This window comes from Etheostoma spectabile, chromosome 19 (genome assembly GCF_008692095.1).
Source record: "Etheostoma spectabile isolate EspeVRDwgs_2016 chromosome 19, UIUC_Espe_1.0, whole genome shotgun sequence".
NCBI classification, from domain to species: Eukaryota; Metazoa; Chordata; class Actinopteri; order Perciformes; family Percidae; genus Etheostoma; species Etheostoma spectabile.
The window spans coordinates 4,584,321-4,599,775 of record NC_045751.1 but is presented as its reverse complement, the minus strand read 5'-3'; the positions used below and the strand labels follow the sequence as shown (position 1 = coordinate 4,599,775).

At 39.7% G+C, this 15,455-nt stretch overlaps 2 non-coding genes across 2 annotated transcripts; both read left to right on the top strand.

The window, feature by feature from the left end:
* Positions 1–7,426: 7,426 nt before the first annotated feature.
* Positions 7,427–7,610, top strand: LOC116669548 (U2 spliceosomal RNA). The gene has a single exon (XR_004326802.1). It is a non-coding gene; the product is annotated as a U2 spliceosomal RNA (small nuclear RNA).
* Positions 7,611–10,175: 2,565 nt separating this feature from the next.
* On the top strand, positions 10,176–10,331 carry LOC116669563 (U1 spliceosomal RNA). The gene has a single exon (XR_004326817.1). It is a non-coding gene; the product is annotated as a U1 spliceosomal RNA (small nuclear RNA).
* The last annotated feature ends 5,124 nt before the right edge of the window (positions 10,332–15,455 follow it).

Genomic DNA, 15,455 nt, shown 5'->3' with positions numbered 1-15,455 from the left:
TCAGTGCATCATGGGAAGTCCCCCATAGGGTGGCTACAGATATAAAGTTAAATTTAAGACTTTTTAATACCAATTCTAAATGAAATTTAAGACCAAATTTACTTATAAGAGCTTCTGGCACAGCTTCAAGCGTTTGATTCCATGTTTTGTCCCTTCTGTGGCCGCACAGAGCACTGTTCAAGTGTTTTGTGGCTCATGTGGCAACAATGTACAGATTTTGGCCAACTGAAGAACAGTAAGTAGATTGATTATATGTATTTTTGTTCGCAAAATAAAAAGGTTCAACACACACACTGTTTGAATACTAATTAGTAGTACATACAATAGCTCATACATATTTTGTTTAAAATATGAAGAGTCATAATTATATTTGTCTAATTCTTTTAACATTTAACCGCTTCTATAATAATGTAGTAGTTCTGGTATATAGAATTACTCGAATCAGTTCAGAGTCAATAAGGGCAAGGGAGAGTTTATGAGACTGCCATGGACAAGAAATAGTTCTCTAGCAGAGGTTTTGGTTGATGACAGACCCGACCTTTACCAGAGGAAAGGGTTAAAACAGATGTCCAGGGTGGTAGGGATCTGCCTAATTTTTTCTTCACTGAAGACCGGAGGTGTTATGAGCCTGTCCTTGTTGAAATGTTACTTTTTAATCTTTTCTCCCTTATGTTGTCAGGGTCAGCATTAGACAGCCCCACAGAAGAGGATTGATTAGAAGTATTTCCATGAGGCTACAGCTATGATGAAATTTTGGATTTCTGGCAACAACTCACAATGTTAAAATGAGCCTTCGCTCTCTAAAAGAAAATTGAAAAGTTTTTCATTGTCCAGGAAAACACATTTCTCTCCCTAGTACTGTCCAAGCTGCCATACAAGAAGAGCTGAAGGGTCCAGGCCAGCATTAGGCTACGTTCCATGTGGCAGATTTGCGCCAGAAGTACTCTCTCACAGTGAGAGGGATGATGTTATGGCATGGACGAGCGAGCTTGATCCCTTAGGGTTCAACTTCGTGCAAGACGAAGATTGTGAGAAGAGTTTACAGCTCCGTGGACCAAACCATTCGGCATGTTGATGGTTTGAAAATTAAAACCATAGGTTGGGCATTAGTGGCTGTATAGAATGGCTACTCCCGCAAGTACTGTGGTTGGTGTGTGGAGCAAGTACACAATGATCCAGGGTCATTGCGCAAAACTATCTGCATTGTGTTCAGAATGTGGTATCATACCAATGCAACTTCGCACAGATTGTGGTACAGAAAATGGAACAATGGTGGCAACCAGTGTGCCTTAAGTCAAAACCACTGATGGCTTGCTGGGGCTGCAGTCATATGTATGGCTCCTCAACCGCCAACCAACGGACGAAAGCTGGTGGTCATACTTCCGAAAACAAAGGTGGTCCTCATCTTTAAATATTTTTTACAGCTCTAGTAATGAACATAATATGTAGTCATGGAATTTAAATATTTCTGATTAATTCTGAAAAAATTGCTTGTGACTGGACTCAACAAAACAAAATTTAAAATTCTGTAAATCATAAGGGTGCATGTTGTTACCCTCTTCGTTAACACTTGTCACGCATCATCATAGAAGTTAACTTTTGACTTTCCTCTTTTTTTTTCTCTCACACTTAAAACACAGAGACCCTTTTACCACTATTTTTGTGGCACTTCAGGTTTACAGGTATAATGTCATATATTGTGAAATTTTGAATCCATAACATGGATCTGCATCACCTCAAAAAACTACATCTCTAATGGCTGTGTTTAGGTCTCAATTGGATTGACCTCATGAAGACTTGAAGGAGAGACATCTCTTCAGTGGCACGTCGAGAGCACATATGCCTGCGGTTCGCGTGTTCCTAGGTGTGCTACAGAGGGACCTTGATGAATGCAGGGAAAAGTGGAACACGCATTCATCCGACCTGTTAAACAGTCTCGCTGCCATCTGGTAAACCAGATGTCATGTACAACCTGCCTCACAGGTTGTTGTTTTTTTTCAATCAAAACAAATTCTTCCTTTTTTTAACATTTTCTTCTAGTTACTGTCTGAAAAGCAAGTACATTCAGGTCACGTGAATAGCTTCTAGTACAAATAATTTTCCCTAAAAAGAAGATTCTAAAAATGAATCTGTATTTATTTTCACCTCATGACAGCCATTACTCTAATAAACTATTTGGTTTGACAAAAAGTTACTTTATTTAAATATTTGTTCCAAAATTTGCAAAACAAAAATCAAAGTACAATAATGCTATTAGAGCAGTCACTTCAACGTTTTTTAGTCCAGGGACCCCTTAGCTGAAAAAGGGACTGAGTAGGGACCCCTACAGCATATATTGTAACATAAAAGGTATTATTTATACATCTGTTTTAAAGTTAACGACACGTGGAAGGCACAGGGATTCTTTAAGCTTAACTTTACGCACATAGTGGCTACTTATTAGTAAGCTTATCTTCAATTGTAAAATTTATTTTTTTCCAAAAAAAAGACAATTTATCTTTGCTTTTGATGTGTTGGATTAAATACTGTAATGATATTTTCAGACATTTAATATCAATAAAATATGTTTTAAATAATTTAGCGGCCCCCGCACTACCTGAAGACCCCCTTAGGGTCCCAGACCCCTGATGAAGATCTCTGCATTAGAGCTTGTTGATCCACCTAACACTTTCCACAAGTACATCATACAGGAGAAACATAACTTTTAAAATTATTGTTATGCATTCGAAATACAAGCCTAAGGCCTAATTCCTATTTAGTTTTAAAGAAAGAAAGTGAATGCTCGTTTTTATATTAAATACCACTAGTCATACTAGACCATTTGATGACAGTGATGTTTAAATCATAAATATATATAGAGTGAAGCTTTAAATAAGGTGGGAATATGTAAGAGCACTTACAGCTGTTGGCAAAGTCTTCAACAGTGCAAATGTACATTGTTTCCTTTGGTAGGCCTTCCAATTGCCTCCTTGTATTGAACTGTGAAGGGGTTGTCTGTTCTGGGATCTTTCTGACTTCTTGAGCATCCGGGTACAATTAAAACAAGTGCACCATCTTCCATATCCTGATTAAAACTTCAGCTTCTTTACAGCAGAGCCAACAGTTGATCAGATGACCAGTGAGGTGAATATGAGGGGAAGGGACTTCCCTCTTACAGGTTAAGGGAATCAACGGTCATCTCATTATTTCAACATAAATCTGCAGAAAGTAAAGGAAAGGAAAATGTACTAGATGTGTGGGTATGTAATTATAATAGAAACAATGTTAAAAATAGCATACCTTTGCTAATTTCTGTTTCTGTCCTTCGGACGTGTCTTTGACAAAGAATGTCTTTCTCTCCCTCTTTTATTGCCTAAAATTTATAAAGGACTCTACACCTGAGCTTCCTGCTACAAAAAAATGTTAATTGCTTTTTATTAAAGTTCACATGGATTCTCACTTTCAATCTTCCTGCAGAGCATTTTAGAACACATTTAATGATAGTTATTAAAGTAGACAAGCACATAGTGCAGAGGTGTACAGTATTTCAATAAAAGAACCCATTAAAATTTCACACTAAGCTCTATACTACTGATTTTTCATAATACAACTAAAAACTCTTTACCAGTACTAGGCTGTGCATTACCGTGTGCACGGTCGTGGGCATCTCCTCAGGTACTTTGTTGACACATCTTTAAGAAAGCTGACGTTTTTTGCACACGCACAACAAAACCCAGGGGAAGCTGCCAAGGCAGATCCACAAATGGACAGTACATCTGTGGGACAAAAAACAGCCAAAAAAAAGACAAAAGCTGCAAGGCGGGCAAGTTAATATCAGAGAGAGTGGATATTTGTTAATACCAAAAAGTGTCTGCTGATCTTCTGTATATGAATGTTACCTGTGTTCAGTTAATTCACCTCTTTCTTTCCTGTCACCTTCCCTGCTATTTATTTCTAATGTCCTTTCTCTGCTTCCTCGTCCTTCAGCTTCACATTTATCCGTTTCTTCACCCTTCTCTTCACCCTATATCCCTGCGCTCTTTCTAATAAATATCTACTTCTGCTTCTCTTTTGCCCCATAAACCAAATATAATTTACATTTATTTTTTACATACCTCTATACTCTCCTTGTCCCCCTTCTTCGCTTCCAGTTGTCCTCTCCACCTTCCTCTTATGCAAAGTTACCTCGCGATCATTACCGTATCCATCATTTGTAGAGACGATTCAGAGAAGAGGAAACGTACGTTAATGCAATCTAAACACCAGGTGCCCAGTCAGTAGTTAGCTTTCCTTACCAATGCGGACTAACGTTAGCTGTGAAAGATCAGGCACACAGTTTTGTCACTACCAAACATGAAGAAGTCAGTCTCACACCGCCAGCTACGTAACCTGTTGTTCTGTTAAAATACTATAAAGAAGAGGGCCAAATGTTAAAATGAATACTAACCTTTTTATGTCGTCGCTACCTCCACTTTGGTTCCGTTTCAAAACAAACCGCTCGGCAGCTCGCGCTCTCTCTCTCCGTAGGGGCTAAAATCAGCTTCCACGTAGCGCTCCCCCTAGAGGCCTGGAGCACTTCGTTGTGGATTTCTTATGCAGCGCGTTTTTTACTTGCATTTGTTTTTCTGTTTGCTCGTTTTTTACTTGCATTTGTTTTTCTTTGCATCGTTTTTTACTTGCATTTGTTTTCTGTGCATCGTTTTTTACTGCATCGCCGTGTGTGTATTGGTTGTGTTGTGTGTATATGCAGGCGTTTGCTGGATGCTGCGCAGTGTTGTCAATTAAGAAGTTGTTTCTTAATTGCTTGTGTTTTGCCTATTTGCATGTGTTTTCTGAAGTTGCAGGCTGTGGCCTCTGTCGGCACAGTAGGAATGACCTTGACATCACTTTGGAAAACTCTTGGAGTTGTGGACAGTTTTTAGACTTCAAGTGACACATGGTCGTCCAGGTGAGTTTGCTGCCTTTAAATCTTTTTTAAACTATGTAGTTATAAAGTGGCTATTTTAAACTCATGTGTTTGTAATTGGTTACAGTTTAAGTGACGAAGCATGACTTTGGCTAACGTTAATTGACATAGGCTAACATAGCATAATGACATAAATAGAATGTTTCCCAGTTTAATGGGCCGCAGCGTAATTTTAGAGTCCCAAAATCTGTTCACTTTACGTGTGTCATTCTTAAACTGCCATTCAACGTTTATTATGATTAGTCAATATAGCTACTAGCCATTTTAATATAGGCATAAATGCCGTAGCGTCGAGATCGGAAAGTGGCTAATAATCCGCTCCCCTGCACGGCGGCTGCTACTACAGCAGCTTTGCCGCTGGTTTTCGCGAGATAAATCGCACTCCGGCCGCTTACTACACGCACTTGTACGGTTGTGTTCACCGGCACACCGTTTAACGGTGGATATTGTAAGGTTGGACACAGTGACAAGCCGGTGTGTACCCAATTATTACAGCTAACATTGCTATTGTTAGCCTCGCTACCGTAGGCTGATTCCCACGAACGAAATCAGCACCGACCGTGAACGTTTGCGTTACTCATTCAAAGAAAGTAGCCTTTTGGTGAATAATAAACGTCATGCCATACTTTATACCACGACGTGGAGTTTATATGATGATTATTAGGTTGTAAGTATTGTTGAGTTTATCTCTGTTACGGGTTGGTCAGATGAGGCTCGGCTTATGTCTATGTACCACAGTCTCATACCTCCGTCTTATGCCCTCGGCTGGTGCTGTCCCGAGCTTCTACTTTTCAAAATAAAAGCACGTCTGGTCGCTACGGCTTCTTACTCTTATGTTTTAGATGATTTTGAACTAAATAGTATCGCAATCAGGCTAATGAATACACAATTTATTTTTTTCAGCAGAGGATTCTAGTTACAACACGATTGAGCTAGCTGTGGTATAACAGAGTGTAAATGTAATTCCCCTTGCGGGATAATAAAGTATTTATTATTATTATTTTATTATATTATAGCAAAGCAGTTTGTGTTTAAAATGTGCGGGATTTATTCAGTTTGGGAAATCCAACGGTTCTACATAGCTATAGCTCAAAATGCCTGACTTATTAAACAGGGCAGTTAACACTGGAGGGTACACTTTAGTGAGCTTATACGGACCTCTCAGGTAACGTCAGCGTTAAACGCTATGCGTTTTTAATGTTTATGATTTCAGAAAGGAAGAGGTTAACCAATTTTTTTATAATCCTTAAATTGCATATTTATAATGCAGCTTTCTAATAGATTAAAAAAAGATCATAATAAAATATTGGTTAACCTATCTAAATGTCGATATATCAGATCCCCTTCTAATGGGAGGCATGAAAACCTTTTTTTTTTTATAGTAGCCTACTCTATGTGGTCTCATATTGTAGGCCTATACATATGATTATGTGGGTGGCTTCATTGTTTTCCACTTGGCATAGGTTTTTTTTTGCTTGTCCTTTTGTAACTGTTATAATTTGAAATAAGGCATTAATAAAAGAAATTGTAAAGTCATCGCAAGTTTCGTCAAATAAACAAGTCTATACTTTAACATAGGGATATAAATAACATCCACAAACTGCCAACTAGGCGATGTATGGCTATCGTCAGTTTAGAGTTAAACGGCTTTCAATTAATGGATCATACTCTTACTCTTAAAATGAACCGTGACTTAATCTAGAAATAATTTGTGATTCGTATTCTGACCTCTGAATTTACGTTGGACACGCGGTCTCCATCATAGTCAGTTAGAGGTCTCCACGCTGCAGCTATACACGTTGTGTGTAGCGCCCATAACCGTCAAATTAACAATATAGATATACATATGCAGGTTATGTTCGCGCCTAGCTGGCGTAGTTCAGCTATTCTCCACCAGATGGCGCCAAGCTCATGTTTTGTTATGTTGCAAACGCTTTGCTAATTCTGCTTCATTCCGCTTTCTTTGGCTTCAAATTCAGAGGGAGAATTCGCTTTTTACTCCAATAAATTGTTAAACATACCCCTTCGTACAAAAACACTAACAACACGGAGTAGATCTGTGTTTTTTGTGATGTCTTACCTCTAAGTTACAGCCGTTAAGGCCTATATCGATTTAAAACAGAGACACGATGTATAAACGGCCAATAGTTTTCACCCGCAGTGGACTCTTGTCATGACCAGCCTTTACATGTAACATATGAAAAACACACAGGTTGAAAGTACTGTAGCGTCTTGATTTATTGTGATATCCCTATAATTCCCTATGGTTTATAAGACACCACGTGACAGGAAGAGTCGGCGGGCCTCATTGTTACATTTCTTTCATTAAAAGTACGCAGGTAGCCATTCTGTGGCGTTTCTTTGATGTCGTTAGTTATATTACTCTTTTCCCGACTGTCCCAAAACTGTAACTTCAAATTTTAGACCGTCAGTGAGAGTAACTGTGCGGCGAATCACCCCTTTACCGCGACGCTTTCACGGCACGCGTCTCGGCCTTTTGGCTAAGATCAAGTGTAGTATCTGTTCTTATCAGTTTAATATTGATACGTCCCTACCGGGGACAATATTAAATTGATTTTTGGAACTGGGAGAGGAATAGGGGCTTGCTCGTCTCACTCCACGCATCGACTGGTATTGCAGTACCTCCAGGAACGGTGCACCCCTCTGAAGTTTTAAAAGAATTAATTCAAGCCATACAGTGAAACGTTTTATTTACTACAGATAATTAAATTAAGGACGCTATGTCTATGTATAGTTCAATCTTATCCAATTTTTTATGTCTTGTTTTGTATATGGTGTGTTTCACTCTACTACGATGTCTATAATTGCCATTTTAAGAGCAGGAGGTGCAACCAGTGAGAGACAATGGGTTACTGTTCTTCCACATGTGAGAAAAATGTGAAACGTAATTTGTTTTTTGTTGATCCTCAAACATTTACTGATTGTGTTATTTATGATTATACACTGTAGTTTTGAAATTACCTCTCAGTCCAATCTGATTATAGGCTAGCTCATTCCCCCAAAAGTGAAAATAATCTCTGTACCATTTCTGTTGCTGTTGTCTTCCAGTGTGCTTTCTGGGGCCTGTTGCACAAAACTAGGATAAGGGATTAAGCCGGGATATTCAAGTTATCCTGGATGAATTAGATTTGACTCGGTTCACAGAACAGATTGAGCCAAGTACACATGGAGATTTATCTTTGCAGTAGCCTGGTCCAGAGCAGGCTAACTGCCAGGCTAAAATTAATCCTGGAATCCATGTGTTCAACAGCTGCGGTTCTGATCCGAAATAAACGTGTTTGACAGTTATTCCGTTGTCTTCTGCATGTGTTCTGCTTTATTTTTATAACATCCATTAGCACTTGTCACATTGTGGTCGCGAGTTTGATTTAAACCCTACTACGATGTTTGGATGGTTAGGAATGGGTGCACTGGCACCTTGATGCGGAGTGGGACTTTCGGTGGGACGGTAGTGTGTTGAGGCTGCCTGGCGTGCGGCCGGTGCCCGGTGGCTGCGGCCGGTGCCTGGTGGCTGTGGCCCAGTGGCCGCTGCCCAGCGGCACCTGTGCATGCGTCAGTGTCCACTCCTCTGTAAAAGTAAAGAGAGCAGCGCAGCGTCCGTGGTCTCAGCCTCCGGTTTCTACAGGACGCGCTCCGAAGATTAAGTGTGACAATATTAATGTAGCTATATCTCAGATGTATTAATTGCAGACTGTCAGAGACCAATACATTCATGATTTCATTTTCTTGTTGCTTGCCCTTCTCTAGTAAAGGGTAGTGTGTTTACTCCTATAAGTAGGCCTAATGTTTTTATAATAGCTTACATTGGTTTCATAACCTTCTCAATAGTCCCCACCCTGGACCAATAACGTGCCTATATACAGTACGTATGTAGTGTAATATCATATCACACCGGGAAAACCACAATGCTTCTTAATCTTTTATTTTGGTGCGGACTTGTCAGATGAATAAAAACATGAATATTGTTTACATATGCTCACAGGATGTATTGAAGTCACTTACTACTTTTCTAGTTGTTGTCCCTTTTGATTGTTCTGTATGAACATTAATTATACAAGAATTAGATATAGCTATAGAGATTTGTGCATATCGGGTAAAACATGTTCTCGCGTTGTGAAAAGGGTTGAAGTTAAGCCTAGAGTCTTTAGGGTCCATTTCCTGGGGAACATTATCCCTCTGCTCACTTTTAAGGCAAATGCTATATTTTTACACCCCAAACATTCAGTCGGGTCCGTATGGTGGGCTTTTTCTCTCATTTGAACAAGCCGTATTTCCCTCTCTGCTATTATATATTCCCTCCTCGTCACTTTCCATATTATATTCTCACCTCTCGTTACTTTCCATCAGAAGCTGCGCTCATTGGTGTGAAACATGTGGACATGCGTCTTCTCCATCTCTGCATCCGTAAATCTGTGATCAATATCGTGGTCTATTTAAGAAAGCCGTGAAAGTGCACTTATCCAGCTATCTACACCTGGCTTGATAGCTCCACCTGTTCATCCTGGCCGGCAAACGTGCAACCGATAAAGCCGCGATGAGCACACTAAGTCAAGCTGCGCTTTTTCACTTATCCTGGACTATTTATTCTACTTTCGTGCAACAGGCCCCAGGTGACATGTCCAAAGAGAGACAAATACTGTCAGTATGTGTGCACTGTGTTTTCTGCTATCTAAATTATTTCTTGGTGTCTCTGTAATTGCATACGAGAAGCACACAGATCAGTGTTAAATAAAGGTGGTGTTCACGGTTCAGACCAGTAGGTGACACTGCAGTAGCCAGAATGGCAGTTGACCACCAGCAGTAAACAAAGAAACCGGAAGTGCTGGTTGTAAGTAAGGGAACACGTGTGTTTTTATTTTTCTCGAATTCGAATGGGATAAAACAACTTTGATTACAGTATCCTTTCAGGTTTATTTAAACTTGCATTTCGGCTGGTACTCATTTGGTTGTTTATTTGGAGTAAAATAAATACAACTGGTGATTTTAGGTTAGCTTTTGAAAGGAAATACAGCATGCATGATGGGATGTCCCAGTTCTTCTCAACTCAAATGTAAATTTCTTGTCAGCCTTAGTACAACTGTTTCTTATGTATGAAATTCCTGGAGGTCTCACCCCTGTAGTCAGTGGTTTGGACATGTCTATATTGTCAGCATCACAGTCAGCATGGTGTTTCTGGAAAAGACTCCCCTGTCTCTGAGCTGTACAACTCATACTTACCTGGCAGGGAGTACCAGATCAAGAGGTGGTTCACCCAGGGTGAGGCTTGGCCATTGCACTCCGGTTGAGCTGACCTCTGCGAATTCCCAAATGTGGGAATCTCGACTGCATAATTTTGGTAGGGGGACTGCGTTCGCGCTCTCCCGATAAATGTTAAAGAAAATACTTGAATAATACTCGTACCTGTAAAGGGTGTGATTAATCAGGGTACCTATAGGAAACAAATTTGATTTAGTTTTTACTGTTGTTGCACAAAGTGATTGGGACAGACACATTTAAAGCATATAGTGTTGTTGCTGCATATCACAAAATTACTGAAGATAAGTAATTGATATTGGGTTACAGTCCCTTGCCGTGTGCACTTCGATTGATGAGGCCATCCCAATGAAGAACGGTTAATAGCAGTGGTTCCCATAATTTATCTCATGTGGGTGTGAAATGATGACAGATAGGAAAGCAAAACATGCATATTTTCATTAATGGACACATTTAAATGATCAGGTCTTCAAAAACATTCTGACCAAATCAATCGTGGTAGGAAAAATCCTATAATCTTTTTGCCTAATTTAACAACTGTTAGTAATTTGTGGCTGCAAATACACATACATTTGAATGGGGGTCAGGCAAAAAGGTTGGAAACCACAGGTTTAAGTACACATGGTATACATCTCCATACTGCAACTGGTTCAGACAAAACATTCCCATTCCTTTTTTCATCAACACTATTTATGGTGTTACTATGTATGATTATTACTGGACCTAACCTTGACAATCCAGAGTTGGGACCAGGAGGCAGAGTCGCAGTCTAACACACTTTTTGCCCTTCTTTCAGTAGTTACACCCAAAAACCTACGCAGAGTTGCAGTCTAACACACTTCTCTGCCCTCCACTCCAGGAATTACCTGTCAAAACCTTAGCAGAGTTGCAGTCTAACGCACTCTCTGCTCTCCATCCTGGAGTTACTCGTTAAAACCCATAGTGACGGTGTCTGCCCCCAACCATCAAAATTATTTAAATCAAAGGTAAACAGAGAGGAGCTGTGATGAAAACCTATCTCATTAAAACCACAAGTGCAAAAGAAAAGGATAATTAAATGTGGACTCATAAACATCAGATCTCTCTCTTCTAAAGGTGTACTAGTAAATGAATTAATATCAGATTATAATATTGATTATTTTTTCTTACCGACACCGGCTGGGTGATGGAGAATAGTTGTCTAAATGAAGCCACCCCTCCAGTCATATGAATACTCACATTCCTCGAGCACACAGGCGAGGAGTGGAGTTGCAGCTATCTTTGATTAGGTCTACTAATCAGTTCTAAACCTAAACTGAATTGTAACTCATTGAAAGTCTGTTCTTAGTCTTTCACACCAAGTTGGAAATCACTACAACCAGTTCTATTTGTATAGTGTACCGAGCACCTGGTCATATACCTGAGTTCTTATCTGAATTGTCAAATTTATTGCTAAAAGGACAAGTTCTATTGTAGGGTTAAATTCATGTGGACTATGAGAATGATAGCCTTGGTACTGCGTTTATCTCTTCTAGATTCTATTGGCTTCTCTCAAAGTGTTCATAAACCAACTCACATTTAAACACACCCTCAATCTGTTTGGTATATGGTGTAGAAATTGAACATTTAATAGGTTTCCCACAGAATGCCTTTCTATCTGACCACTATTTTATAACTTTTGAGTTTATAATGCTGAACTACAGCCATTAGGCAAAAACGTCATACAAGATGTCTATCTGATAGTGCTGTAGCTAAATTTAAGGATGTGATTCCATCAGCTTTTAATTCATATTACCAAGTCATAAAGTAACGGAGGACTCCTATGCTAATTTGAATCCCTCCAAATCGATCATTTTGTTGATAGTGCAGCAGGTCGCTGCAAATGCACTTGACTCTGTTGCCCCTCTAAAAAAAAATAATAAAACCAAGACGCTTAGCTCCTGGGTATAACACTGAAACTCGCAAATTAAAGCAAATATTGCAGAAACTTGAAGATTTGGCGTTCCACAAACTGGAAAATTCTCGTTACGTGGCAAGATAGTGTTGAAACGTATAGGAACCCCTCCGTAATGCCAGAGCAGCGTACTACTTGTCATAATAGAGGAAAATGGGAACAACCCCTGGTTTCTTTTTTAGCACGTAGCCGGCTGACAGAAGGTCACAGCTCTACTGAGCCAAGTATTCCCATAGCTCTTAGTAGTAAAACTTTATGAGATTCTTCAATGATAAAATTTTAACTATTAGAACACAAATTCACCAAGACCTGCCTTAACTGGCACTGACTTATCTCTAAAACTCAGGAACCTTAGAAACAGCTGTAAAACCAGATATATGTTTAGACCACTTCACTTGATCCTTATCAATTTAATTTAATTATCTTCATCTAAACCATCAACCTGCCTCTTAGACCCCATCCCGACTAGGCTGCTTAAAGAAGTTACCCTTAGTCAACACTTCTCACTAAATATAACCAATCTATCTTTATTAATAGGCTATGTACCAGTACTTTAAGTAGCTGTAATTAAACCTCTTCTGAAAAAGCCCAACCTTGATCCAGATGTTTTAGCCAACTATAGAGATATATCTAACCTTCCATTTCTCTCTAAGATTCTTGAGAAAGCAGTCGTCAAACAACTCTAAGATGGTTTTTAGTTTTATTATCAGATCAATCTCAGTTTGTACATGTTAACAATCAATCCTCCACGCACACCAAAGTTAGTCATGGAGTCCCACAAGGATCTGTGCTTGGTCCAGTCCTGTTCACTTATATGTGCTTCTTTAGGCAATATTATCAAGAAACACTCTTTCATATGCAGATGATACTCAATTATATCTATGATCAAGCCGGATGAAACTAATCAGTTAGCTAAACTTCAAATGTGCCTTCAGGATATTAAAACCTGGATGACCTGTAATTTCTAATGTTAAACTCAGATAAAACTGAAGTTATTGTTCTGGGACCAAGCACCTCCATGACGCAATCCAAAGAGATAGTTACTCTGGCGGCAGCACCACTGTGAGGAATCTTGGAGTATTTTTTGATCAGGACATATCGTTTATTCTCACATAAAGCAAATTTCAAGGACTGCTTTTTTCACCTACGTAATGTTGCAAAAATCAGGAATATCCTGTCAAAAAATGAGCAGAAAAAACTAGTCCTTGCATGTTACTTCTAGGCTGGATTACTGCTATTTTTTTATTATCAGGCTGGTCAAAAAAGTCCATAAAGACTCTTCAGTTGATCCAGAATGCTGCAGCACGTGTCTGACAGGAACCTGTAAAAGAGAACACATCTCCTGTTTAGCTTCTCGCATGGCTTCCTGTAAACCAAAATAGAATTAAATCCTTCTTCTCACCTACAAAGCTTTCATGGTCAGGCCACCATCTATCTAAAGAGCTCATAGTACATACTGCCCACCAGAACCTCTCCTCCTGGAATGCAGAGTTACTTGTGGTTCCTACAGTCTCCAAAAGTAGAACGAGAGCCAGAGGTTCAGCTATCAGGCCTCTCTGTGGAACCAGGTTCCAGTCTGGGTTCAGGAGGCAAACACCGTCTCCCAATTAAGGTAGGTTTAAGACTTTTTCTCTTGATAAAGTAATAGTTAGGGCTGGCTCAGGAGAGTCCTGAACCATCTTAGTTGCGCCGCTATAGGCTAGACTGCTGGGGCAGGGTGGCCGCGGGTCCTTGAAAAGTCTTAAATCACGTTTCCTAAAATTAAGGCCTTAAAAGCATTAAATTGTCTTAAATTTAGATCGGGTAGGTTCTAAATATGTTTGGTCATGTCACGGGAAAATGCAGGCAATCTGTTGTTGAACATTTTTTTCCGGTAGGTTTTGCGCTGCGGTGTCGCGGTAACATAAACCCATTTGTACAGGTCCTATCCCCTGACCAACGGCTATCCTAAGCTTAACCACTCCAACCAATCAAGCTGCTTCGTGGGCGGGTGTTGGCGTGGCCGTAGTCAGTGAGATTTGTTATTTCGCGGGATTTGTAATTTCGCAGCATGCAGGTGATACAGTAATGTTTAATAGCCGTCTAGAAACATGGGGAAATGCAAGTCAGCGACAAATGGCTTGAAAACAACGAGTGTTCTTGGTTATGGTCGGTGCCTGAAAATGCTTATGAAGCAAACTGCGTTATGTGTCGGAAGATTTTCAAACTTGGGCCAATGGGGATCAGAGCGGTGGAATCGCAGTACAAAGCAAAAAACACTGAGACTAGCCTACGTAAAGGCACGCCGCAACCCGCCGCTAGTTTCTGCTCCACCGCTAGCAACAATGTCAACGCTACAACGCTAGATGTTATGCGGGAAATCTACAGCACAACAACGCCAGCGACTTACGAGCAATTTGTGGTCTACGCTAACACTCCGAGCTGAGGACCGTGACAAGACACAATCTACAAGGTCATAGACGGGACTGAAGAAGTGGTTCCAAGCAATGCTTCCAGAATCTAGGCTTGACAGTCATTACCTGTGGGAAAGACAAGACCAGATACGTGGCTATATTTGGATTGGCGCCATATAAAAAAAGACCTCATCACAGAAGTCCAAAAATGCGGTGCGTTTGTAATTATTCTGCTGAGACACTGAACCAGACAACCAAAAGCAAACAGCTGGACTTGTATGTGCGTGTATCGTTATAAAGTGGTAAGGACACTTTTTGGGAAGGCTTTCAAGTGCCAAGTCACTGTTTTGTTTATTATAGTATATGAATTGTTTTCCAAGTATATTCACAAAAGCTCAGGAGTAGACATCAAAACTTGAACAAAAATTGGTCACATGGAGACCTGAAAACAACATATACACACCACCACACACACCACCCACACACACACAAACAACACCAAACACACACACACCGCAAAACACTCATACACACTGCTGTCCACTCTCTCCCATGATGAGTCCTCCACAAACTCTGTGTCACACTGGGTCGTGTGTCTGTTAGGAACAAATCAATATAGAGTCTTTGCATTTAAAAGCAGCTGGAAATTGGCATTAATTATTTTTTTGTTTCAAAAGGAACAGTGTGTTTTTTAAAATATTCACTTGATGTTATAACCATTTGTTCAAGGGCCCAAATGTTCTGAAAATATTGTAATATATAATTAGGACAGCAATTACATTTTGTGTTATGTTTTCAGATTACACACATTAAATCAATGTTCTTAAAATAACAGATTATTGTTATTTACCATACTGTTAATTTGTGTTACTTGGAAAGATACTGTATATTCCACTTTGTATTTCCATCG